The sequence below is a fragment of the Pan paniscus genome, chromosome 8 (genome assembly GCF_029289425.2).
Source record: "Pan paniscus chromosome 8, NHGRI_mPanPan1-v2.0_pri, whole genome shotgun sequence".
NCBI lineage: Eukaryota > Metazoa > Chordata > Mammalia > Primates > Hominidae > Pan > Pan paniscus.
In genome coordinates this window covers 62,413,270-62,439,080 of record NC_073257.2, presented here as the reverse complement: position 1 = coordinate 62,439,080, position 25,811 = coordinate 62,413,270, and the positions used below count along the sequence as shown (strand labels likewise).

General features: G+C 41.0%; 1 pseudogene; it reads left to right on the top strand.

Annotated features, from left to right (window-relative positions):
- Nucleotides 1-342: 342 nt before the first annotated feature.
- On the top strand, nucleotides 343-25,505 carry LOC117978002 (arf-GAP with GTPase, ANK repeat and PH domain-containing protein 5-like; annotated as a pseudogene).
- The last annotated feature ends 306 nt before the right edge of the window (nucleotides 25,506-25,811 follow it).

The window sequence follows — 25,811 nt, the reverse complement described above, 5'->3', positions numbered from 1 at the left end:
GTTGGAAGACAGGAGAGGAGTGTTTAGTTACAATGCAGTCAACAATTCAGGTGTATCTATATTCAGTCAGCAAATAAAAGTTGTTCAACTTGGTTGCTAATGGGACCCACTCTACTGAGGCTTTGTATAGAACTCATAGAGGAAGATGGCTTCAAGTAATGAACTACCCTGTGCTTTTCTTAGGACTAAAATCTCAGGAAGCTGGTGATGAATGAAAACCTTAGTCCCACGGGCACTGCACGAGGGGCCAGGAGAGCAGCAGCATCATAAGCCACAGGGTGGGGCAGCCAAGGCAGGGGCATTCTGAGCTGTTGGGGAGGGGTGGCAGGCAGGGTGGGGCACTGTGAGCTGTGGGGCAGGGCATTGTGAAGTGTGGGGTGGGGCATTGTGTGCCACATGCCTGGGCTCCCACCTGGGGCCAGTGGGCTTCAGTCTGTAGGTGACTACAGAAGGAGGAGGAGCTCCGTCTGTTCTCTCTTCAGGCAGTTGTTGTGTCTCTCAGCGCTTGTTGGGTTCACAACCTATTAAATAAGCCGGCTGGTCTTCACCCTCCCAGACAAGTCAACTCAGGGGAGGCAGCAGGGTGCGGGCCTTGGCCCGCAGCCCTAGACGGGGCTGGGGCCGGGGCCGGGGCCAGGGCTGGTGCCCGGGGCCGCGCTGTGAGGTGGGCAGGCGAGGAGCGGGAAGACCATCTCTGCAAGTGCAGCATAGCCTCAGCCTAGGACAGCGGGAGTGCGTGGCCAAAGCTGTGAGCAGAGGCACAGGTGGTGGCAGACAGTAGAGGCGCCCCATGGGGAACATACTGACCTGTCGTGTGCACCCTAGCGTCAGCCTCGAGTTTGACCAGCAGCAGGGGTCGGTGTGTCCCTCTGAATCTGAGATCTATGAGGCAGGAACTGGGCACGGGATGGCAGGAGCGCCCATGGCTGCTGCTGTACAGCCTGCTGAGGTGACTGTTGAAGTTGGTGAGGACCTCCACATGCACCACGTTTGTGACCGGGAGATGCCTGAAGGTAAGGAGGTGATAGGTGCCATCTACCCTCGGTTTGCCTCTGGCTGCTGCTGTCCCCAAGGTTCCCTTTGAGGCATCCCCCACTTCGAGCTCCTTTCTGCTTGTAGCCAGCTTTCCCGGGGGCTGGTCAAGAACAAAAGCTGGCTCTGCCTTGAATTCCCACCCCTTAGTCTTTCCCCACCGAGTCCAGTCAGTTTCTTTTCGCCTCCCCTCCCAATCGCCCAGTTCTTGCTCTCTCATCTCATTCTCCCAGGCTGGCATGGGACCATTTATTTATGGCTCTTGTCGAATAAGCAGCAGTTGAATAAATGAGTTGATAAATTTTTATAAATGATTACATCTTTTTTCTTTTCTCCCTCTATACATATAGCTTTGGAGTTTAACCTTTCTGCCAATCCAGAGTCAAGCACAATATTCCAGAGGAACTCTCAAACAGATGGTGAGACAACAGTGTCTGTAGCTCTGTTTATTATCCTGTGGGACTTTGTTTAGGCTTCTTTGAGCTATTCTCTTCCTTTTCTCAATAAAAACTCAGATATCCCAACTTTTCAGTACCCATCTTATTTTTTCTTTGTACCTATCCAGATGGTACCTAAGTGAAGGAGCCAGGTAAGTGCCTAATTGTTTCCTTTGTTAAAGTAGCCAAATCTCAGGACAGTTCCTATTCAAATATTTGGGGATTTCTTATTTAAAATCAGAATGGAGGTTGCCACGGGAGAGGCTATATGGTATTCTTAATGGGCTGCTTTAAGTCACCTTGATAGAAGCTGCTTAGTTTCTTCTAACTGTAATTTGAACACAGAAGGAAAAAGAAAAAAGGAGAGTGCTTAAAATAATTGTGAAAGGTGTAAAATGTCACAGCCGGGGCTGCAGAGAAATGGTTGTGTGTGTGTGTTTGGGGTTTCTCAAAGGAGTTTACCTATGAGGCTCTGATTACTTTAAAATTCTTACTTTAACAGAAAATGTGTCTCCAGATTTATTCTGGTGACTTAACAGACTTTATTTACCTCCTTGTTCTAAAAGAGAGGTGGGGATTGGTTCATGGTCAAAACTTTCAAAAGACATGAAACGTCAATGTAGACTTTTAATGTGTAATATAAAGATTGCAGGTTAAAATGTCAGACCTTCCCTGTAAGAGTGTTTGTTGCCGTGGCTCCCCCTTTGTCCCTTCCCCTCCTGACAATAGCATCTTGTTCAAAGATAAGAAAGTTACAGTTTTGGCTGGGCTTGGTGGCTCACGCCTGTAATCCCAGTACTTTGGGAGGCCGTGGCAGGCGGATCACCTGAGGTCAGGAGTTCGAGACCAGCCTGGCCAACATGGTGAAACGCTGTCTCTACTAAAAAAAAAAATACAAAAATTAGCTGGGCTTAGTGGCGCATGACTATAGTTCCAGCTACTCACAAGGCTGAGGCAGGAGAATTGCTTGGACCTGGGAGGTGGAGGTTGCAGTGAGCAGAGATCATGCCAATGCACTCCAGCCTGGGTGACACAGCGAGACTCCGTCTCACAAAAAAAAAAAGGAAAGAAAGTTGGAGTTTTTTAGTCTCTACACTGTTGGCAGAGGCAGGGGATGGGAGCCGGTAGAAAACAGAAAACAATTAGTTGGTTTGCCTCTAAAATTTTGCAAAGGGATGAATCTAAGTAAAAGTAATTCTGGGTAATAATATGGTTCTTGAATAAAAACTGAAATTTTCAAAATAGAAAACATTGCATCATAAACATATTAAATCCAGTTGGCTTATTGGTTTCATTTAAATGCCAGAGATTTCATTACTGTAGAGGAAATGTCTTATAGCTCTTCTATTTAAACTTTGGTCGGGCCCTTAATTTTTAAAGAGGTAGGATAATTAAGACTCATTATGAGTGTGACTTTGTAACTTGGAAGTACTATCTTCACATTTCAAGATATTTAAGGATTGCTTTAGAATAAACAAATGCATTATGTGAATCAATTGATTGTACCTTTATACACAAAGCATGTAAGTACTTGTGTAAACTTATACTCTGCTTGGTAATGTTAGGAAAGCCTGATGGATGTTACACACCAGTTAGTAGATGGGTAGTGTTGGATGAGAGCCCAAAAATGGCTCTTTATTGTCATTCTTTAGGATTACAACACAGTTTATGTATGTCTCACTTGGCCCTTTCCAATACAAATAAAGCCTGTGTATGTTCTCCCTATGTATTGCTAATGAAGAAATGAAAACTTAGAGATATCACATGACTATGGAAGACAGCTACTCAAGAGAACTAAGGTTCTGTGTCCTCAGAATGAAATGGAAGTGACAGATATGATGAATTTACTTTATAAAAATTTTAAAAACTCTAGAATACATCTTATATTTTGCCTATAAAATAGACCTGTCTTTTAAAACTTACTGCCATCTTGATTTATTTTATGCAAAGTTGATTTTACACAACTCAAAGCCAAAATTTACCTCTTCTTCTTCTTCTTTTTTTTTTTTTTTAAATAAAGGAGGGTGCCATTGTGTTACTCATGCTGGCCTCAACTTCCTGACCTGGGTTCAAGTGATTTTCCCATCTCAGCCTCCTGAGTAGCTGGGACTACAAGCATGTGCCATCTTGCCTGGCTCTGTCTTATGTCTATACATTCATTTCAATGGATAAGAATCAAAGTAGAGATAGTGAAATAGCCTAAATGCAGCAGTCGAATAAACAAGTTGATAAATTTTTATCAATGATTACATCTTTCATTCTTTTCTTCCTCTGTGCAAATAGCTTTGGAGTTTAACCCTTCTGCTAATCCAGAGGCAAGCACAATATTCCAGAGGAACTCTCAAACAGATGGTGAGACGACATTGTTTTTTCCACCAAGAGAAAGAATAAAAGCTCTTGTTTGATCAGGTTATAGAAAGTATTTAGAAAAACTCATATTGGTTTAAATTTTTCACCTTTTCACATGTTCACTTATCTTATTTTAATATGTGATATACTTTCCTTTAGTTGTTATGATGTTAGTGAAAACGTGTAACCTTTTTGTTTATACATTTTGCCATCTTTTTATCAACACAATTAATTTGTCATGTGATGGAGGAGTCATGGATTTCTCTTTATAATACTTGGATTTATCTTTATTTATAATTAATGGATTTATCTTTATTTATAGTCGCTTTTCCCTTGCTCCAAAAAGTACACTTTAAAGATGAATGATAGAACTTAGGCTTCAGCTTGGTTTTCATTTAAACAAATTAAAGAACATAGTTGTTTATCATCAGGGATTGAATCTGTGATTTGGGCCTCCTCTTACACAGTCCTCTGACCACATTCATTTACCACATCCAAGTTCATGCTACTCAAAAGTTTTAGGTTGTTAACTTTTTCATTTGATGTAATGTAAATTTAAACATGCGCTACTCCTGCTTATTTCCCTTAATGTTATGTTAAATCCTCATTTATTTGCCAACAAGCTTACACAGCCAAGTTTTCCAGTTGACTTAAACAGCAAGAATACAAGTGAGGGTTCTATAATAATGTGCGAAGTAATGCAGCACAGTAAAACACGGGAGTTTGTAACCTTTGTTTTTATAGTTTGAGTAGACTTTGCCCATCTTGAGTCAGTTATTTCTGGTTAGAATTTGTCTTCATTTTTTACATTACTATAAAGAGATACCTAAGGCTGGGTAATTTATAACAAAAAAGAGGTTTAATTGGCTCAAAGATTTTCAGGCTGTACAAACATGGCTTTAACATCTGCTTCTGGTGAGGGCCTCAGCAAACTTACAATCATGATAAAAGGCAAAGGGGAAGCAGGTGGTTCCACACGGTGAAAGAGGGAGGAGAGAGGGGAAGGGGGAAGGTACCACACTCTTTTTTTTTTTTTTTTGAAATGGAGTCTCACTCTGTTGCCCAGGCTGGAGTGCAATGGCACGATCTTGGCTCACTGCAACCTCCATCTCCCAGGTTCAAGCAATTCTCCTGCCTCAGCCTCCCGAGTAGTTGGGACTATAGGTGGGCACCAGAACACCTCGCTAATTTCTGTATTTTTGGTAGAGACAGGGTTTCACCATGTTAGCCAGGCTGGTCTGAAACTCCTGACCTCAAGTGATCTACCCGCTTCACCCTCCCAAAGTGCTGGGATTACAGGCTTCAGCCACCGCACCTGGCCAGTACCACAGTCTTTTAAATTACCATAATGAGAATTTGCTTATTACCATGGGGATGGGACCAAGCCATTCATAAGGAATCCACTGCCATTACCCAAACACCTCCCACTAGGCCCTATCTCCAACATTAAGGGTCACATGTTAACATGAGACTTGGAGGGGCAACATATCCAAAACATATCAGAATTGTATTTCCCAGTTCCTTCCAGAGCCATGGGCTTCTCACACCTAGAGAGCATGGAAGCAGTAAAAGAAAAGCTATTCCATGTCCCTCACTCTTCGGTGGTAGGAACTTTTGCCTACAAGGCCCTTCCAGCATCAAACGCAGAGGCAGTGTAGGAAACAAAGCATGGCCCAAGTCCCTCTTGGGGCTTTTATTATTCTGGCCTCTGTTTAGAGGGAAAAAAACTGATTTTTTGTGCTGCAGACACCATGTCCAATTAGGTTTGTATACTCATTTTAAACATCAAAATTTAGGCCAGGCTCTGTGGCTTACACCTGTAATCCCAGCTCTTTGGGAGGTTGAGGTGGGTGGATCACGAGGTTAGGAGATCAAGACCATCCTGGCTAACACAGTGTAACCCTGTCTCTACTAAAAATACAAAAAACAATTAGCTAGGCATGGTGGCACGTGCCTGTGGTCCCAGCTAGTCAGGAGGCTAAGGCTGAAGAATTGCTTGAACCTGGGAGGCAGAGGTTGCAGTGCGCTGAGATCCCGCCACTGCACTCGAGCCTAGGTGACAGAGTGAGACTCCATCTCAAAAAAAAAAAAAAAAATTAAGATATGTTACTTTCCAGTTGTGTAAAGACAGTTTTTTAATTTTGATTTGTTTTTAGTGACATATTAGTATATAACCACTAAGTGTGGTTCAAGATGCTTACAGGGATTCTGTTGCATCTAGAGATAGGTGTCTGGTCAGGAAGTAGTTCTTAGAGCTGTTAGCTCTTAGAGTCTGATAATTAAAGTAAGCTATGTGTAAATGCAGAATGAGAGAATACTAATGGATCATGGCTCATATATGCAACAGTTAAACTTTTTATTAGCTAAATTTTTCATCTGGCCTAATTTTTTTACCCTTTTCTTTTGTACATGAGGATTCTTTCATTTGTATGTAATAGAAACAAAAAGTAAACTAAATGAAAAACTAAGTTTTTAGATTTGACTTATGAAATTAATCATGCCAGATAATTTAAATGATAAATTATTGAAAATTATTTTTTAAATGGAATTTTGTCTCATTTTACATAGGAGTAATCAGTAAGATGTTAACAACTACTTTTATTTTATGGTATTTGTATCAGAAGTGACCAGTTTTTTTTTTATTCTTAGTTGTAGAAATAAGAAGAAGCAACTGTACAAACCATGTAAGTAAACACTCAAATAGTTAAGAAATTGATAGTTTGACATAAAAGGATGTCTCTCTTGATTTCTTTAAATTACAATGTGGACCTGGTGGTGGCAGCATGGACCTCTTTTTGTGGATTTTCTAAATCTCTTCTATTTTCCTGAGTATTAAATTTATCCAGAAAAGTGTTTAGCTTAGTGTGTCCACCTTTTAAAGATTTCTGACATTTAAGTTAAATTTCAATAGTCTGGTTCAAAAGATCTGCCTTACGGCTGGGCATGGTGGCTAACATCTGTAATCACAGCACTTTAGGAGGCCGAGGCAGGCTGATCATCTGAGGTCAGGAGTTTGAGACAACCCTGACCAACATGGTGAAATTCTGTATCTACTAAAAATACAAAAGTAGCTGGGTGTGGTGGTGCATGCCTGTAATCTCAGCTACTCAGGAGGCTGAGGCAGAAGAATCACTTGAACCCAGGAGGCGGAGGTTGCAGTGAGCCAAGATCGCGCCATTGCACTCCAGCCTGGGCGACAGAGCGAAACTCTGTCTCAAAAAAAAAAAAAAAAAAAAAAAAAAAAAAAAAAAAGTGCCTTAAATATTTAATCTTATTTTTAATGAAAGAACAAAAATAGAATAGTTAAGTTAATTGCCAGCACTGTCTATTGACTTTCTATCACAGCAGGTAAAAGCGTACCTTCCCCGCTACACCATGATCTTATGTTTCTCCCTGTGTTTCTTCCAATTGTAGCACACTTTTTAATTAAATCAGTAATATTTACATGATTATGACTCTGCAAATATTATTCACTGCTAAGTCATATGGTGTTTTCACTGTACCTCTGCATTCCATGTCCTTCATCCTGTCTCTGAAACAGTTCTGAAATCTGAGCACTTCTGCAATTCTCCTGGATCTTCTTTTTTCCTAGCCTGTGTTAGTTTATCTATCCAAATATCGTTAAGTAGCCTCTGGGTGCTCTGTTTGCTTTCACATCCATTATTTTTCAGCATGAAGCTAATTTTCTGACTATATTCATTTGCCTATTTTCTAACAGCTGTTTTTCCCCCAAGTATTGTAGCATTTATCACATGCCTTTCAAAGATATTTTCCATCTGCAAAAACACATCTGTTCCTTTTTATGTGTGTGTGGGGGGCAACTTTCTTTGGCCTTTTGTCATCCTAGTTCAATATAGTGTGGGTTTCCCTAGATATGCTCGATGTCTGCTTTTCTGGGCTAACTCCTTAAAGTCTTTTGGGATCTCACGTAACTGCTGTCTTGTGTGGGATCACCTGAGTCCTATATTCTGTGTTTCCTTCTGTCCTGTTATCGTCTCTAGTTGTACTTGAACACATTTTCCTGGGTGGAGATGTTAAAATCCCTCCTCTTTGATAGAGAGTACACCTCTAGGTTGAATCTAAATTTTATGGTTCTGAAGACATTTTGCAGTTGTGCTCTTATTACAGTGTTGTTCTTGAATCTATTGCCAGTGTGTGATACGTTATTTACAACCAGGTTTTAGTTATCTGCAGAAGCTTTTTAGAATCTCTCTCTCTAAGGTTCTGAAATTTTATAACAGCTTGTTGGGGATCTTTTCATTTTATTGAGGCTACTAAACCTGCAGACTATCTCTTCTTGAGAATTTTTTTTTATTTTCTCTGTTACTTTTTTACTGATAGTCTTGTTATTCAGATGCTAGGCTGCTTAGACCAGTACACCTGCATTGATTTTTAATTTTTCCCCTTCTATTTTTTTCAGTTTGTCTTTTTATTCTAGTTCTGGGATATTCTGTGACTTTATCCTCTACTATTTCTATTGAATTTTATATTTTTTGAGAGTGTTTTAAGATTTTTTTTTAAAGTTTTGCTCCTGATTTTGACTGGTCCTATCAATTCCTTTTTTCTATTGTTTTGATCTCTTTTCTTGGAGGCTTCCCTCCAATGTGTGGTGGTCCCTGGCCTGCTTTATTTGGAAGCAGGATTTCTGTTAACTGATAGCACTCAGTGTGAGGCCTTAGAAGCCTGACTAGCTTTTCATTTGGGAGACCTCAGTGTATTATCTGGGGATCTTTATTGAAGACATTTCAGTTTCTTCTGAGAAGGATCTCCCAATTTTCTGCCTGGAAAGTAAAAGCAGGCCTGGAAAGGAAAAGCAGAGTTAGCCAAGAAAGTTGGAGTTCCATTTTTGGTGTACAGTTTTCTTTATATCTCAGGTTTAAGCCATGGTATCTCTGAGCCAGAAATTCTCAGGTTTGATATATCCAGAGAACACACATCTAAGTTTCTTGTCAGATGGAAGGACAGGTGGACTTGGGGCTCTAGTTAGAGATTTGCAACTGACCTTGCTGGCTTTTTTTTTTTTTTACATTTTACCCTACTTTCCAAAGTGCCATTTGCCTGTAAGTTCACAACCTGCCTTTAGTTCTGCAAGACAAACTGGCTCGCTTCTGTTCCAGTCACTTTCTGTAGGCACCAAAGTTGTGTTTCTGTGTTATTTACCACTCCTTTGTCTACTTTTTACGTCTCAGCATTTATTAAAAATTATCTCTGTCAACCTTCTGTGCTGGTCATGGGTGTAACCTTTATTTTATGACTAATGAGGCTTCCGGAGGGAGACGAAATAAATTTGTGGTCAATCTATTATATTTAATCCAAATTTAGGACCTATGTTTAAATCAAATTCTAATTTGAGTATAATGATATTAAGCCAGAAAATTCTTTAAATTAATGTATCTATAATAAGCATATTACACTTTTCTCCTAAGGCCTTGTTTAATATTTTCATTCCAAGTTTATCCACTGCCATATGCTTCCCATTACTTCACAACATAAATGGAGCTGTTTTCCTGAATGCCCAAAGTGTTAGAAATATTTAAGTTAATTAAAATTTGTTCATTCTTAGCCTGGTCAACACAGCAAGACCTCATGTCTACAAAAAGGTTAAATAACAAATTAGCCAGGCCTGGTGGCGTGCGCCTTTCGTATTACCTACTCAGGAGGCTGAGGCATAGGATCGCCTGAGCCCAGGAGTTTGAGGCTGCAGTTAACTATAATTGCACCACTGCACTCCAGCCTGGGCAACAAAGGGAGACCCTGTCTCGGAAAAAGGAAAAAAGTTACTAATTCTTTAAAAACTGTCTAAAATTTGTCCTGCCCAAAAGGAGAGTGAAAAATATGAACTTTAGTCTTTGTTTTATTTTATGTTTGCTGAGAAAAATGCTGTACTTTATTTATTTATTTATTATTTCCATAGGTTTCTGGGGGAACAGGTGGCATTTGGTGACATGACTAAGTTCTTTAGTGATGATTTGTGAGATTTAGGTGCACCCATCACCTGAGCAGTATCCGCTGAACCCAATTTGTAGTCTTTTATCCCTCACCCTCCTCCCAGCCTTTCCCCCAAGTCCCCAAAGTCCATTGTATCATTCTTATGGCTTTGCATCCTCATAGCTTAGCTCCCACGTATGAAAGAGAACATGATATTTGGTTTTCCATGCTGAGTTATTTCACTTAGAATAATAGTCTTACTTCCATCCAGGTTGCTGGGAATGCCATGAATTTATTCCTTATTATGGCTGAGGTGGTATTCCTCATATATATATATATGTATGTGTATCACAGTTTCTTTATCCCCTCATTGATTGATGGGCATTTGGGCTGGTTCCATATTTTTGTAATTGTAATTTGTTTGAGTTCCTCATAGATTCTGGATAATAGCCCTTTGTCAGATGTATAGACTGTGAAGATTTCCTCCCACTCTGTGGTTGTCTGTATACTCTGCTGATTGTTCCTTTTCCTGTGCAGAAGCTCTTTAGTTAAGTCTCATCTATTTGTTTCTGTTGCATTTGCTTTTGTGTTCTTGGTCATGAAGTCTTTGCCTAAGCCAGTGTCTAGACGGGTTTTTCCAATGTTATCTTCTAGAACTTTTATGGTTTCAGGTCATAGATTTATGTCCTTGATCCATCTTGAGTTGATTTTTGTGTAAGGTGAGAGTTGAGGATCCAGTTTCATTCTCCCACATGTGGCTTGCCAATTATCCCAGCACCATTTGTTGAAGAGGGTTTACTTTCTTCACTTTATGTTTTAGGTGGCTTTGTTGAAAATCAGTTGGCTATAGGCATTTGAGTTTATTTCTGGGTTCTCTATTCTGTTCCATTGGTGTATGTGCCTATTTTTATATCAGTACCGTGCTATTTTGGTGACTATGGCCTTATAGTATAGTTTGAAATCAGGTAATGTCATGCCTCCAGATTTGTTGTTTTTGCTTAGTTTTGTTTTGGCTATGCCGGTTCTTGTTTGGTCCATATAAATTTCAGGATTGTTTTTTCTAGTTCTGTGAAGAAGGATGGTGGTATTTTGATAGGAGTTGCATTGAATTTGTAGATTGCTTTTGGCAGTATGGTCATTTTCACAATATTCATTCTACACATTCATGAGCATGGGGTGTCTTTCCATTTGTTTGTGTCCATGACTTCATTCAGCAATGTTTTGTAGTTCCCAACAGCATATCAAAAAGATAATCTGGCCAGGCACGGTGGCTCACACCTGTAATCCCAGCACTTTGGGAGGCTGAGGCGGACGGATCATGAGGTCAGGAGTTCAAGACCAGCCTGGCCAACATGGTGAAACCCCATCTCTACTAAAAATACAAAAGTTAGCCGGGTGTGGTGGCGCTCACCTGTAATCCCATCTACTCAGGTGGCTGAGGCAGGAGAATCGCTTGAACCTCGGAGGGAGAGATTGCAGTGAGTCAAGATCACCACACTGCATACTCCAGCCTGGGCAACAGAGCGAGACTCCATCTCAAAAAAAAAAAAAAGATAATCCACCATGATCAAATAGGTTTCATACCAAGGATGCAGGGATGGATTAACATACACAAGTCAATAAATGTCATACACCACATAAACAGAATTAAAAACAAAAAATCACATGATCATCTTAACAGATGTAGAAAAAGCATTTGACAAAATGCAGCATCCTTTTTATGATTAAAACCCTCAGCAAAATCAGCATACAAGGGTCATAGCTCAATGTAATAAAAGCCATCTATGACAAACCCACAACCAACATAATACTGAAAGGGGGAAAAGTTGAAAGCATTCCCTCTGAGAACTGGAACAAGACAAGGATGCCCACTCTCACCACTTGTATTCAACATACTACTGGAAGGCCTAGCTAGAGCAATCACACAAGAGAAAACAATAAAAGGCATGCAGATCAGTAAAGAGGAAGTCAAACTGTTGCTGTTTGATGATGATATGATCATATACCTAGGAAACCCTAAAGACTCCTCCAAAAAGCTCCTAGAACCGATAAATGAATTCAGCAAAGTTTCAGGAGACAAAATTAATGTACACAAATCAGTAGCTCTGTTATACCCCAGAAGCGACCAAGCTTAGAATCAAACCAAGAACTCAACCCCTTTTCTGATAGCTGCAAAAATAAACTAAAATAAAATAAAATACTTTGGAATAGACCTAACCAAGGAGGTGAAAGATGTCTACAAGGAAAACAACTTTAGTATTTTTAATGGGTTAAAATGAGAGGCAGCAGGTACAGCAGAAGAAGTCAGTGCGTGGGCATCCGCTTCCAATGGGTACTGCTCCTTTGATGGTAAGGCTTTGGTTTTGACTTACTAAATTACTAGGTATGATTATTTTCTAGTTTTTGTCATTAAACCTTAAAACTACTAAGTAACCCCTTCCATTTCTTGTTAAATATTGTAAAATTTCATGCTCTCATTTATGCTGACTGACGTTAGAGTATTTGTTTCTATTTTGTGACTATCTTAAATAATACCTATAAACAGTAAACTGTTAGTAGTGTTTTTGCTGTAATTAAATGTAGTAAGACTTACCTTCCAAATGATAACTGAATTGTCAAACACTTGTCAAAGTTTTGGATTTACTCAAAATTCTATGCTCAGCAGCTGGAGGTAGGAAGAGTAAGGGCCCTCCCTTACTCTTATGGAGAGGCATACTTTCTCACGAGGGGAATACTCTGCAGGAATTAGCATCTTGTAAGCAGTGGTGAATTCAACTAATTAATGTATAAAAAATACATTTTTTGGTGTGGCTGCCGACAAAGAGATCCAAGAGGGTAGATGGAGTCAAGCTTGCTGAAGCAAGGAAAGAGAAAAGCAGTATTCTAGGCAGAGAGCAGGGGTAGAGCAGGAAAATGGCTAGGTGCAGGTCAGATGATTTATAGAATGAAATTGATCAAGTTTTGAAGTGAATACAAAGTATTCTCCGAGAGTCTCATTTGAGTCGTGTCTTGGCAGTCTTATTTAAACATGAAGTGAAAGTTAGATTTTTAAAGTTGTCATTTGTTTTCAGGGTGTGAGAGAATATTTAAGTGATACTCTTTTTATCCTCCACATAAGAAAATAGGACTAGAGAAACCTATGGCTTCCTCACTTGTTGGTAGCCTAGCAGCTCTGGTACACAGAGCCTCTGAATCTGAAACACTTCTTTTGTAACAATATCACCTGAAATAATACATTTAGGATTAGTAATTTAGTAAATGCATTAGTCTTGTATTCACTGCAATAAAATGCTCTTGTAGCAGGATTATTTAATACACTACATTTTATCGTAGTAAATAAATAATAGAAGGGCTGGGCGCCGTGGCTCACGCCTGTAATCCCAGTACTTTGGGAGGCTGAGGCAGGCAGATCGCGAGGTGAGGAGATCGAGACCATCCTGGCTAACACGGTGAAACCCCATCTCTACTAAAAATACAAAAAGCCGGGCATGGTGGCGGGCACCTGTAGTCCCAGCTACTCAGGAGGCTGAGTCAGGAGAATGGCGTGAACCCGGGAGGCGGAGCTTGCAGTGAGCCGAGACCGCGCCACTGCACTCCAGCCTGGGCGACAGAGCCAGACTCCGTCTCAAAAATAAATAAATAAATAAATAAATAAATAAATAAATTAAATAATATAAATTCTCGGCTGCTTTTTATTGCTGTAGAAAAAAATGAAATCTTATTTTAAACTTTTTTTTTTTTTTGAGATGGAGTCTCACTTTGTCTCCCGGTCTGGAGTGCAGTGCCGCGAACTCGGCTCACTGCAAGCTCCACCTCCTGGGTTCACCCCATTCTCCTGTTTCAGCCTCCCGAGTAGCTGGGACTACAGGGGCCTGCTACCATGCCCGGCTAATTTTTTGTATTTTTAGTAGAGACGGGGTTTCACCATGTTAGCCAGGATGGTCTCGATCTCCTGACCTCGTGATCCGCCCGCCTCCACCTCCCAAAGTGCTAGGATTACAGGTGTGAGCCACCGCGCCTGGCGAAGCTGACTTTTCCCACTATTTTTAACGGTAATTCATAAAATCCTTGTTAGGTTTGATGACAGGTACCATATTAAGGGCAGCATTTTATAACCCATATCTTAAACATCATCTCTGGAAGTTGAGAGCCTCCAGTGGGTTTTCTATAGAGTGCACATGATACCACACTCAGGCAGTTCATGGAGTGTAAGACATATCTTAGTGCTTTGTCATTTCACATTTTAACTGAGAAAAAAATACACTTTGATAAGTTTGACTTACACTTCCCTTCCCCTTCAGGTATCTACTGAGCGTTTCAGTCAACAATACAGCTCGTGTTCGACAATATTCCTTGATGACAGCACAGCCAGCCAGCATTATCTTACAATGACAATAATATCGTGAGTACAACTATGCTGCCGAGGGACAGATTCCTTTATTCTGAAATTATTTCAGCCATTTGGTTGTCCTCTTCAGCAATCAGCTTAAGAAATTGGAGTCAACCATATATTGATATCCAGATTCTCAATATTAAGTATCAGTTTCTCTTTTAATCTTAGACGTCATGGTGGAAGGAAAAATCAGTTAGCAAAGAAGCAATCCCAGAAACAGTGTATCTTTTTGATGCCTTTATGCCTTTAGACAATGTTGAACACAGTGAGAAGGATAGGTTCCCTTTATTGAATGTTTTTTGTGGAAACTTAGTTTTTCAATGCATCATAGGCCCAAATCAGTGTGCACTGCTTTGGACATTATCCTTGGAAGAAGGAACAGCTTTTCTTCTTCTGGCACCACAGTGTATCTGCATTTGAATTTCTCCCATTGGGCATGAGCACCTCGTGGGCCACAAAGATGCGCTTTGAGAGCACCCTGAGATTAAGTTTATTTTAAAAGGAACAACAACCAACACCACCACCAGCTCCACAGGGGCCGTCCAGTGTACATTATTCTCATCTCCTTGGGTTATTAGTCTTGATTTTTAGAACACAGTTTGGAAAGTGCTAATTTAGAATATTAATGTCTTTATCTTTAATTTAACTTTTCATTCTGTACACATAACTAGCTTATAAACAATTTTGTTTCAAATGCACTAGCCTTTTTAGCTAATTCAATTGTCAATAACTTTTACTTCAATTAAAAGTGGCAAGTTTACACTCATAATAATGTCACTTTCCTCCCTCCCTTTTAACAATAGTTGAGAGGAAATTGTGTTTCGAACAAAAACTGGACTCAAACTCTGTCTCAAGTCCTGAGCTTTGGGATCTATTGAGTAATCACTAAATGTCTGTAGTCAGCCAAGTCTCTTAAATCTTTGAGCACACATACACAAAAATTACTTTGACTAGAGTCCCTGGCTTCTTCTGAGTTCCAAAGATTTTGATATGTTAGCATATAATTCAAAAGCAGCTTTGAAGATTAATTTTGCTGAAACAAATTTCGTGCTTTTTTCCTCATTATTCTACTTTTTAGAAGTCTACTTTTGAGAGTATAGTAAGTTTTAATTTGCCACCAGCAAGTTTGAGAAATGATCATTTGGTGTATTCACTATTGGTGAAATGAAGTTATTGAACAAATTAATAGGGCAAATTGGCTTCAAGAAGATATTTTGAAAAATGTTTTATCATGAATCAGTAGTGCACTGTTGTCAGTGGGATAGGTGGAACTCGTTGAGATCACTTATGCAAGGTTTTTTTCAAAATTCAAGTCTGCAAACACATGTATCTTCCCATCTCCACTTTCCCTCTATCTCTAGGCACTGAGAAGCCTTTTAGGAATATCGGGATGGATGTGAGGCATCTTTCTGTGAAGAAAAGCATCCCAGAAGATTCTGATTTTCACCCCAACTCAATCATTCCAAACTTTGCTGCTGATTGAAATCACCTGGGAAACGTTTACCAAGAACCTTGATGCCCAAAGCCATACCCAATACTAATTAAATTAAAATGTCTCATGTGGAAGATGAGGCAGATATTAAAGCTTCTCAGGTGATTTTAATGTGCAGCAAAGTTTGAGAGCCACTGCTTAATTTGAGTTTAGGACGAGAAACTGCTCCTATTTGGTGGGACCTTGGGCAAGTCAGTTTTAAGCTCTGTTTCCCTGATCTGTAAAACGAGTGTTGAATTAAATGTCACATAAGGTCATTGGTCCTTTCCAGCATTTAACTTTAAACTCTGTGATTTTAAAATTATTTCAGAGATGAAAACTACTTGAAGCACTATAGACATATCCATCTTACCTGCTAATGTTACAGGCTTTTTAAAAAGTGCTAATATTGTGTAGACCTATTAGTAGAATTGAGATTTGCCTTCCCTCAGTTGTTTTGAGCCTCACTCTACAAAATTAGCTGGGCGTGGTGACACATGCCTGTAATCCCAGCCACTTGGGAGGCTGAGGCAGGAGAATCTCTTGAACCCGGGAGGCAGAGGTTGTGGTGAGCCGAGATCACACCATTGCACTCCAGCCTGGGCAACAAGAGCGAAACTCCATCCACCCCCACCGTAAAAAAAAAATTTTTCTGGGCATAGTGGCGCAAACTTGTAGTCCCAGCTTCTTGGGAGGCTGAGGCATGAGAATCGCTTGAACCTGGGTGGTGGAGGTTGTGAGGAGTCAAGATGGCACCACTGCAGTCCAGTCTGAGCAAGAGAGACAGACTCTGGGTCAAAAATTAAATACGTAAAATAAATTGCATGGGACGAAAGTTTTCTTGGGTAGAAAAGCATATAACAGGGAAATCTGTTATTATTTATATATTGTAATCACCAACAGAAACACGTCTTCTAACAGCATATTTCCTTGCATTTTGGTTCTCATATTTTTGTAAAAAACAAAGAAATGAAAACAAAGTGCCCTTATGGTACTGTTCTGAACTAGAAGATTTGAATTTCAGGGCCGCTAGGAGAGTTTCCTCTGCCCCCCTTTTAAAAAATGTCTTCAGGCCTAACAAATGATAACATCTATTGTTATGAATTTTTTTTCCTTCCACAGTGTGACCTTGGAGATACCTCATCATATCACACAAAGGTGAGCTTTTTAGAAACCTGTCTTGTTATTCTAGCTAATTACTTTGCAAGATATCAAGCTCAGTGTTAGGTCACAGCTCTAGACATCATAAGCTGTATTGTGCCTACTAAAATATCGAAGCAAATTATTTGTATTTTCTTTGTTCCTTAAGACTCTCATAATTCTTAAATGATTGAGAATCTCAAAGAGTATGTGTTTATATTGATTATATTGATATTTAGTGTGGTAGAATTACACAATTGAAATTTTTTCAAAATCTATTTTTAGTTTAGATTTCACAGCCTTACCACCGTTGATATTATGGGCTAGATAATGCTTTGTTGTGAGGACTGTCTTGTGCATTGCAGAGAGTTTAGCAGTATTCATGGCCTCTACCAACTAGATGTCAGTAGTAACCCACGACCCAGGTTATAACAACAGAAAATATTCCTTGAGAATAGTATTGTTAACAGAAATTTTTCATTGAAAAAAAACTTTTCTACAACAAAAAGTTGAGTAAAAAGTGTGTCATGTGTTTATATTATTTAAAGTCTTTCATGTTGAGCTTAATAGGAGACAAATGGATTCTCTAGAGCTTTCTTTGCAATTTGCTTTAAAGAAGCAATAAGAGGCTGGGCACGGTGGCTCACACCTGTAATCCCAGCACTTTGGGAGGCTGAGGTGGGCGGATCACAAGGTCAGGAGATCGAGACCATCCTGGCTAACACGGCGAAACCCCGTCTCTACTAAAAACACAAAAACTTAGCTGGGCGTGGTGGCACGCACCTGTAGTCCCACCTATTCTGGAGGCTGAGGCAGGAGAACCGCTTGAACTTGGGAGGTGGAGGTTGCAGAGAACTGAGATTGTGCCATTGCATGGCAGCCTGGGTGACAGAGCAAGACTCTGTCTAAACAAACAAACAAAAAAAGCAATAAGCTGGTGGGGCGCAGTGGTTCACACCTGTAATCCCAGCATTTTGGGAGGCCGAGGTGGGTGGATCACTTGAGGTCAGGAGTTTGAGACCAGCCCGACCAACATGGTAAAACCCGCCTCTACTGAAAGTACAAAAAATGGCTGGGCGTGGTGGTGCATGCCTGTAGTCCCAGTTACTTGGGAGGCTGAGGCAGGAGAATCGCTTGAGCCTGGGAGGTGGAGGTTGCAGTGAGCCGAGATCTCGCCATTGCACCCTAGTCTGGGTGGCAGAGAGAGACTCTGTCTCAAAAAAAAGAAAAAAGAAGCAATAAGATGACCTAACCTCATGCAAATATGTAGTTGGTAGAAGGTGTATTTTTAAAGTTTTCAGACAGTTGTGGGTATTTGTTAACACTAAATTAAAACTTCACAAGTGGTGGTTTCTTAAATTAGTTACGGTGGCATTTTACATATTAATAAATTTATTCCATCAGTACTCATTGATCTTTCTTGCACAGTAAATGGATCTTTTGCTCCATACTTGCATTTATAATATCATGCATTAGTTACTTGGAATATATTGGTTTATGTTTTATTGTGTCAAAAATCACTTTTAGTTTAACCACCAATCTTACTTTAACATGCCTTTAAGTATTGAAAAGCTGCCAAGCCTACAGTAGAAGGAACAAGTTTTTCAAAGTCCAGAGGAAAGCTTAAATTTTATCATTGGGAACAAATACGTATTTCCCTTGAAGTGACAACCTCTCACTTCATTTATTTTTGAGAATGATAGTTGAACTGGTTTTTTAGACCGAGTTTCACTCTGTCACTTGGCTGGAGTGCATTGGCATGATCTCAGCTCAAGCAATCCTCTCACCTCAGGCTCCTGTGTAGCTGGGACCACAGATGTGTGGCACCACACCAGGCTAATTTTCTTATATGTTTGACAGTGACAGGGTTTCGTTATGTTGCCTAGGCTGCTCTCGAACTCCTGAAAGAGCTCAAGCCATCTGCCTGCTTTGGCCTCTCAAAGTGCTGGGATTTTACAGGCGTGAGCCACTGCGCTGGCCCAGTTGTACTTTTAAATAGAAATGATGTTCTGTGAAAAAAGTGATTTTTCAGTTCACAGTTAAATCACGGATCCTTTAAAAACAAAAAAAAAGCGCTTCTGGTTAACTTTCCACTTATTCAGAATATTAGAGACATGTCAAGATTTAACAACATTAATTTTTACTGCTTCATCAAAGACATTCTTAAGAAATTCAGGCTATGTTTTTTACCTGTAGGGGACAGTGAAGAATAGAATGACTACTAATGTAATTGGTACCACTGCCTTGATTTATGCTGAGAAACCAGCCATTGTACCCACTTTTGCTTTTATACAATCATGGCAAGTGTCAACAAAAAAGCAGGCAATGACTTTGTATTACTTTCACAAATTTTTAAAATTTTTCATCAGCTTTCTCAGGTTTAATTAGTGTGATTCAGAACAGTGTTGGCCAGGCACAGTGGCTCAGGCCTGTAATCCCAGCACTTTGGGAGGCCGAGGCAAGCGGATCACCTGAGGTTAGGAGTTCAAGACCAGCCTGGCCAACATGGTGAAACCACATCTCTACTAAAAATACAAAACTTAGCCAGGAGTGGTGGCAGGTGCCTGTAATCCCTGCTACTTGGGAGGCTGGGGTAGGAGAATCACTTGAACCTGGGAGGCGAAGGTTGCCATGAGCCGAGATCACACCTTTGCACTCCAGCCTGGGCAACAAGAGTAAAACTTGGTCTCAAAAAAAAAAAAAAAAAAAAAAAAAAAAAAGAACAGTTATGACCTCTTAGGCCTTCTGGAAGGGGTCTTCGGGATCCCGAGAGGTCCACAGAGCACATTTGGAGAACCACTGGTTTATACACAGGCACAATGCATTAGTTTTACAAAGTTTAAAGTTCCTCAAAGACTGGCCTCTTAAAAAGGCAGATGAGTTTGTCATTCAGACAACAGAAAATACATAAATACATCATGAGAGTATACTACAGAGAAGTAAAGAGAAAGGAAGCTAGGAAATCTGAATCACATTTACATTTATTAAAGTTTACTACTACTGCTTTGTAGAACATTCTTGTGTTTCAATATGTGGTTAGAAGAGTGAAAATATGTTTGGTTTATTGCCATGGCCTGTTAGGGAGAGTCAATACTCATGGGCATTTCTGACTGGTTATCATATAAAAGGCTTCACGGTACAGGCCATGATGTGCTGAGAAAGAAGAAGTCAGGAAACCCTCTGCAAGTCAGGATCCAGGAGAAGAATTTGTAAAAACTGCTTTGGTAAAGTAAACACCAAAGCACACAGGAGGCAGTATTTTACTAAACAAATATTATACTAAGATATTAACAGTTTTTCAAGTAATGTGCTTTCTTATTTTATAGAGATGCAGATAGATCTTTGAGGACACTTGATGAACAGTTACACTCATTTGCGGTAAGTGGCACTTTTATTGAGGTTGTATTTTCATCGTACACTTGTATCTGTTTCATGCTGAAGTCAAAGCCATCTTTTTTTAAATCTTCCCCATTTCATGTTGCATTTAGTCAACTTAAGTGTTGTAAAAAGAATGTGCTGGAGTAAGAACTGATCTGCAGCTCTGTTTAGTTAGTGAGCTAGTATGAGTAAATATACTATCCAAACAACAGAAAATGTATCTTTTTTTTTTTTTTTTTTTTTGATGGACTCTCTTTCTGTAGCCCAGGCTGGAGTGCAATCGCACGATCTTGGCTCAGTGCAGGCTCTGCCTCGCAGGTCCCTGTTCAAGCAATTCTCCTGCCTCAGCCTCCCGAGTAACTGGAATTACAGGCATGTGCCACCATGCCCAGCTAATTTTTTTTCTTTTTTTTTTTTTGTAAAGACAGGGTTTCACCATGTTGGCCAGGATGGTCTTGAACTCCTGACCTCGTGATCCACCCACCTTGGCCTCCCAAAGTGCTGGGATTACAGGTGTGAGCCACCATGCCTGGCCCAGAAAATGTATCTTTTTAAAAGGTAATTGTGAGCTGTCTATAGGACCCTGCAAGCCACTACCCAATTTTTGAAGCCATTCCTCCTGTTCCACACAGGTTTCCACCGTGCACATTACCAAGAAAAGAAATGGAGGTGGGAGTTTAAATAACTATTCCTCCTCCATTCCATCGACTCCCAGCACCAGCCAGGAGGACCTTCAGTTCAGTGTTCCTCCCACTGCCAACACACCCACGCCCGTTTGCAAGCGGTCCATGCGCTGGTCCAACCTGTTTACATCTGAGAAAGGGAGTGACCCAGACAAAGAGAGGAAAGCCCCAGAGAATCATGCTGACACCATCGGGAGCGGCAGAGCCATCCCCATTAAACAGGGCATGCTCTTAAAGCAAAGTGGGAAATGGCTGAAGACATGGAAAAAGAAATATGTCACCCTGTGTTCCAATGGCGTGCTCACCTATTATTCAAGCTTAGGTGATTATATGAAGAATATTCATAAAAAAGAGATTGACCTTCAGACATCTACCATCAAAGTCCCAGGAAAGTGGCCATCCCTAGCCACATTGGCCTGCGCACCCATCTCCAGCTCTAAAAGCAATGGCCTATCCAAGGACATGGACACTGGGCTGGGTGACTCCATATGCTTCAGCCCCAGTATCTCCAGCACCACCAGCCCCAAGCTCAACCCGCCCCCCTCTCCTCATGCCAATAAAAAGAAACACCTAAAGAAGAAAAGCACCAACAACTTTATGATTGTGTCTGCCACTGGCCAAACATGGCACTTTGGAGCCACGACGTATGAGGAGCGGGATGCATGGGTCCAAGCCATCCAGAGCCAGATCCTGGCCAGCCTGCAGTCATGCGAGAGCAGTAAAAGCAAGTCCCAGCTGACCAGCCAGAGCGAGGCCATGGCCCTGCAGTCGATCCAAAACATGCGTGGGAACTCCCACTGTGTGGACTGTGAGACCCAGAATCCTAAGTGGGCCAGTTTGAACTTGGGAGTCCTCATGTGTATTGAATGCTCAGGAATCCACCGCAGTCTTGGCACCCGCCTTTCCCGTGTGTGATCTCTGGAGCTGGAGGACTGGCCAGTTGAGCTCAGGAAGGTTATGTCATCTATTGGCAATGACCTAGCCAACAGCATCTGGGAAGGGAGCAGCCAGGGGCAGACAAAACCCTCAGTAAAGTCCACGAGGGAAGAGAAGGAATGGTGGATCCGTTCCAAATATGAGGAGAAGCTCTTTCTGGCCCCACTACCCTGCACTGAGCTGTCCCTGGGCCAGCACCTGCTGCGGGCCACCGCTGATGAGGACCTGCAGACAGCCATCCTGCTGCTGGCACATGGCTCCCGTGAGGAGGTGAATGAGACCTGTGGGGAGGGAGACGGCTGCACGGCGCTCCATCTGGCCTGCCGCAAGAGGAATGTGGTCCTGGCGCAGCTCCTGATCTGGTACGGGGTGGACGTCATGGCCCGAGATGCCCACGGGAACACAGCGCTGACCTACGCCCGGCAGGCCTCCAGCCAGGAGTGCATCAACGTGCTTCTGCAGTACGGCTGCCCCGACGAGTGCGTGTAGTATCTGTTTTATTTGACTGCAGTCTCCTTGGTGCAAAAACAAAATGGGAAAAATAAAGATAACTCAGAATTTCAAAAGGAAATCACAAATTCAGCTTATAATAGCATTTTCAGTACTTTTCATAAACTAATACACAAAATGTTGATTTTTCTGACCATAAGACATATTTTATGTCCTTTTGCCGAGGTGGATGTGTTAGTCTCAGGCCCTCCTGGCCACATTGCCCAAGTCACACAGTGACACATCATTTTCACACATAAATTGAAGTTTGTAATTTACATTAGGGTTCACTCTTGATGGACTTGAACTAATGCATAATGACGTGTATTCACAATTACAGTACCACACAGAACACACACACTGTGCTACAAATCCTCTGTGCTTTGCCTATTCATTCTTCTCTCCCCTCAGATCCTGGCAAACACTACACTTTTTACCGTCTCCATAGTTTTACCTTTTCCAGAACGTAATTCGGGATTTTATAGTATACGGCCTTTTCAGATTGGCTTCTTTCACTTCGTAACACACACTTAAGATTCTTCCATGTCTTTTCATGGGTTGATATAGCTCATTTCTTTTTGGTGCTGAATAACAGTCCATTGTCTGGGTATAGTACAGAGTTTATTAATACATTCATCTACTGAAGGACATCTTGGTTGCTTCCAAGTTTTGGGAATTGTGAAAAAAGCTTCCATACACATCTGTATGCAGGTTTTTGTGTGAACATGTTTTCTACTCACTTGGGCAAATTCCAAGGAGCATAATTGCTGGATCATACAGTAAGAATATGTAAGAAGTTGCCAAACAATCTTCCAAAGTACCATTTTGTATTCCCACCGGCAGTGAATGAGAGTTCCTGTTGCTCCCCATCTTCCCCAGCTTTGGTGTTGTCAGTGTTTTGGATTTCAGCCATTGTAACGGTCATGTAATAGTACGTCACTGCTGTTTTAATTTGCATTTCCCTAATGACACATAATGTGGAGCATAGTTATCTTTTCAAAACGTAGAGCTGATCATGTTATTTCTTGCCTCAAGGTCCTATAATGACTTCTCCCTGTCTATAGAATAAAATTCAGACTCCTTAGAAATGCTCCCAAGATTATGCATCTCACATTCCAGCCCCATTTTACTCATCTACAACCTCACCTCATCTTGCAACATCTCTGGTACTTCTATCCTCTAATCATCTGCATCTGCAGCTTCAGAACACATCAGCTTCTATATTGTTGCTCCTGCTCTGCTCTACTTACTATCTTGTGCACACATGGTTACCTGACAAGCACCTAATCACCTTTCAACATTCAGCTCCAATATCAACTATTCCACAAAGCTTTTATACCTATCCCCTTTACACTACTACCTACATCATATATTGCACCCATAACAATTTCTTTATTTTATTATTTCTTTATTTATTGAGACGGAGTCTCTCTCTGTCACCCAGGCTGGAGTGCAGTGGCATGATCTTGACTCACTGCAAGCTCCACCTCCCGGGTTCATGCCATTCTCCTGCCTCAGCCTCCCGAGTAGCTGGGATTACAGGCGCCTGCCACCACGTGTGGCTAATTTTTTATATTTTTAGAAGAGATGGGGTTTCACCATGTTAGCCAGAATAGTATCAATTTCCTGACCTCATGATCTGCCCACCTTGGCCTCCCAAAGTGCTGGGATTACAGGCATGAGCCACTGTGTCCGGCCCCTAACAATTTCATTTTTAACTAAACTGAAGGGAGCACATCTGATCTCTACCACCTAGCACAGTCTTTTGCACATATTGGTACTCATTAAATCTTTGTTCAAGGAAAGAATAGATATTTTAGTCTTTCAATTGATCCTCAGAACAAACCTGTGCTATAGGTAAGGTATTCTCCAAGTTTTAGACATTAATAAATATTTGGTTATCCTCTGTGTTAGCCTGTTCATATTGCTATAAAGGAATACCTGAGACTGGGCAATTTATAAAGAAAAGAGGTTTATTTTGGCTCACAGTTCCGTAGAGTGTACAAGGAGTATAATGCTGGTATCTGCTTCCGGTGAGGGCCTCAGGAAGTTTACAATCATGGCAAGAGGAGAGGAGCCAGCATGTTACATGGTGAGAGAACAAGAGAGAGAGAAGAAAGAGGTGCCAGGTTGTGTTTATTTGTTTGTTTAAGACAGAGTCTTGCTCTGTCACCCAGGCTGGAGTGCAGTGGCACGATCTCAGCTCACTGCAACATCTGCCTCCTGGGTTCAAGCGATTCTCCTGCCTCAGCCTCCTGAGTAGCTGGGACTACAGATACGTGCCACCACACCTGGCTAATTTTTGTATTTTTAGTAGAGATAGGGTTTCAAGATGTTGGCCAGGATGGTCTCCATCTCCTGAAATTGTGATCTGCCAGCCTCAGCCTCCCAAAGTGCTGAGATTACAGGCATGAGCCACCATGCCTAGCCCCCAGGTTCTTTTAATCCAGATCTCATGTGAAATCAGAGTGAGAACTCATTCATTACCACAAGGACAGCACCAAGACATTCATGAGGATCCACCCCCATGATCCAAACACCTCCCACTAGGCCCACTTTCGATACTGGCGGTCACATTTCAACATGAGATTTGGAGGGGACAAAACATCCCAGCCATATCATGCTCCAAAAGTTTGTTTAGAGGGATGTTGGCTTCTCACAGGAATCCCATTCTGATTCACTCCAAATGAAGTCCACCAACGTTTATCCAACTCATAACATACATGCACATACAGGAATCTGCTATGAGTTTTTATAACATTAATAGGAAAGATAATTAATTTGGGAATCTGAATTGCATTGTTCAAACTTCTAGTGATCCTAAAGGGAGGGCATTACAGAAAGGAAAGTTGTTTCTTGTAGCATAGCTCTTTTGAGTGTTGTTGCACCATATTTCAAAATGATGGGTATTAGAGTAATACAAGGTACCAGGCTAATAATACTGCTGGTGATAGTGGTAAAGGGTCATTGCTCTTAAATAAAAGCTAAATTTAAAAGCTGCATTGCTTATATATGCCTTTGTATGGAGCTCTGTAAACTTAACCCCCTTTCTTTCACTCATTCAAACAACTGCTTTTATAATTTTGGATAACATGAATTCTTAAAAACATACTTATGCTATATCAAATAAGACTGTCCTATAGGGTCACCAGTGTGTGTATCCCCGAAGCCAACAGTACTCCTACCTACATAGTTGCAGCTCTAGCAACAGAAGTCAGGTGTCAGGACTGCAAAATGCACATGACAGAAATAAAGACATGAGTGACTATGACTGCCAAAGGAATTCGGAGTGTTTCCTTCACCACAGTGTTCTTCCATAGTGAGACCCTGAAAATAATAGACTGGGGGAGGGTAGAAGATAACAAGCAGATTTGCAAGTCCTTCACCTATAATGAGAATGGATAATTCAACTATATGCCAGAAGAAAAAGCACAACCCCGTTCAGTATTAATTGTGCTGGAACTTCCACCGTAAGTCTGGGTCCAGTCAATGGGGTAATTTCCAATATCCCAAAAGAACTAAGGTTGATAACCAAAAGGAAAATGTTTCCCTCTAGAAGATAGTTATGCTTCTCC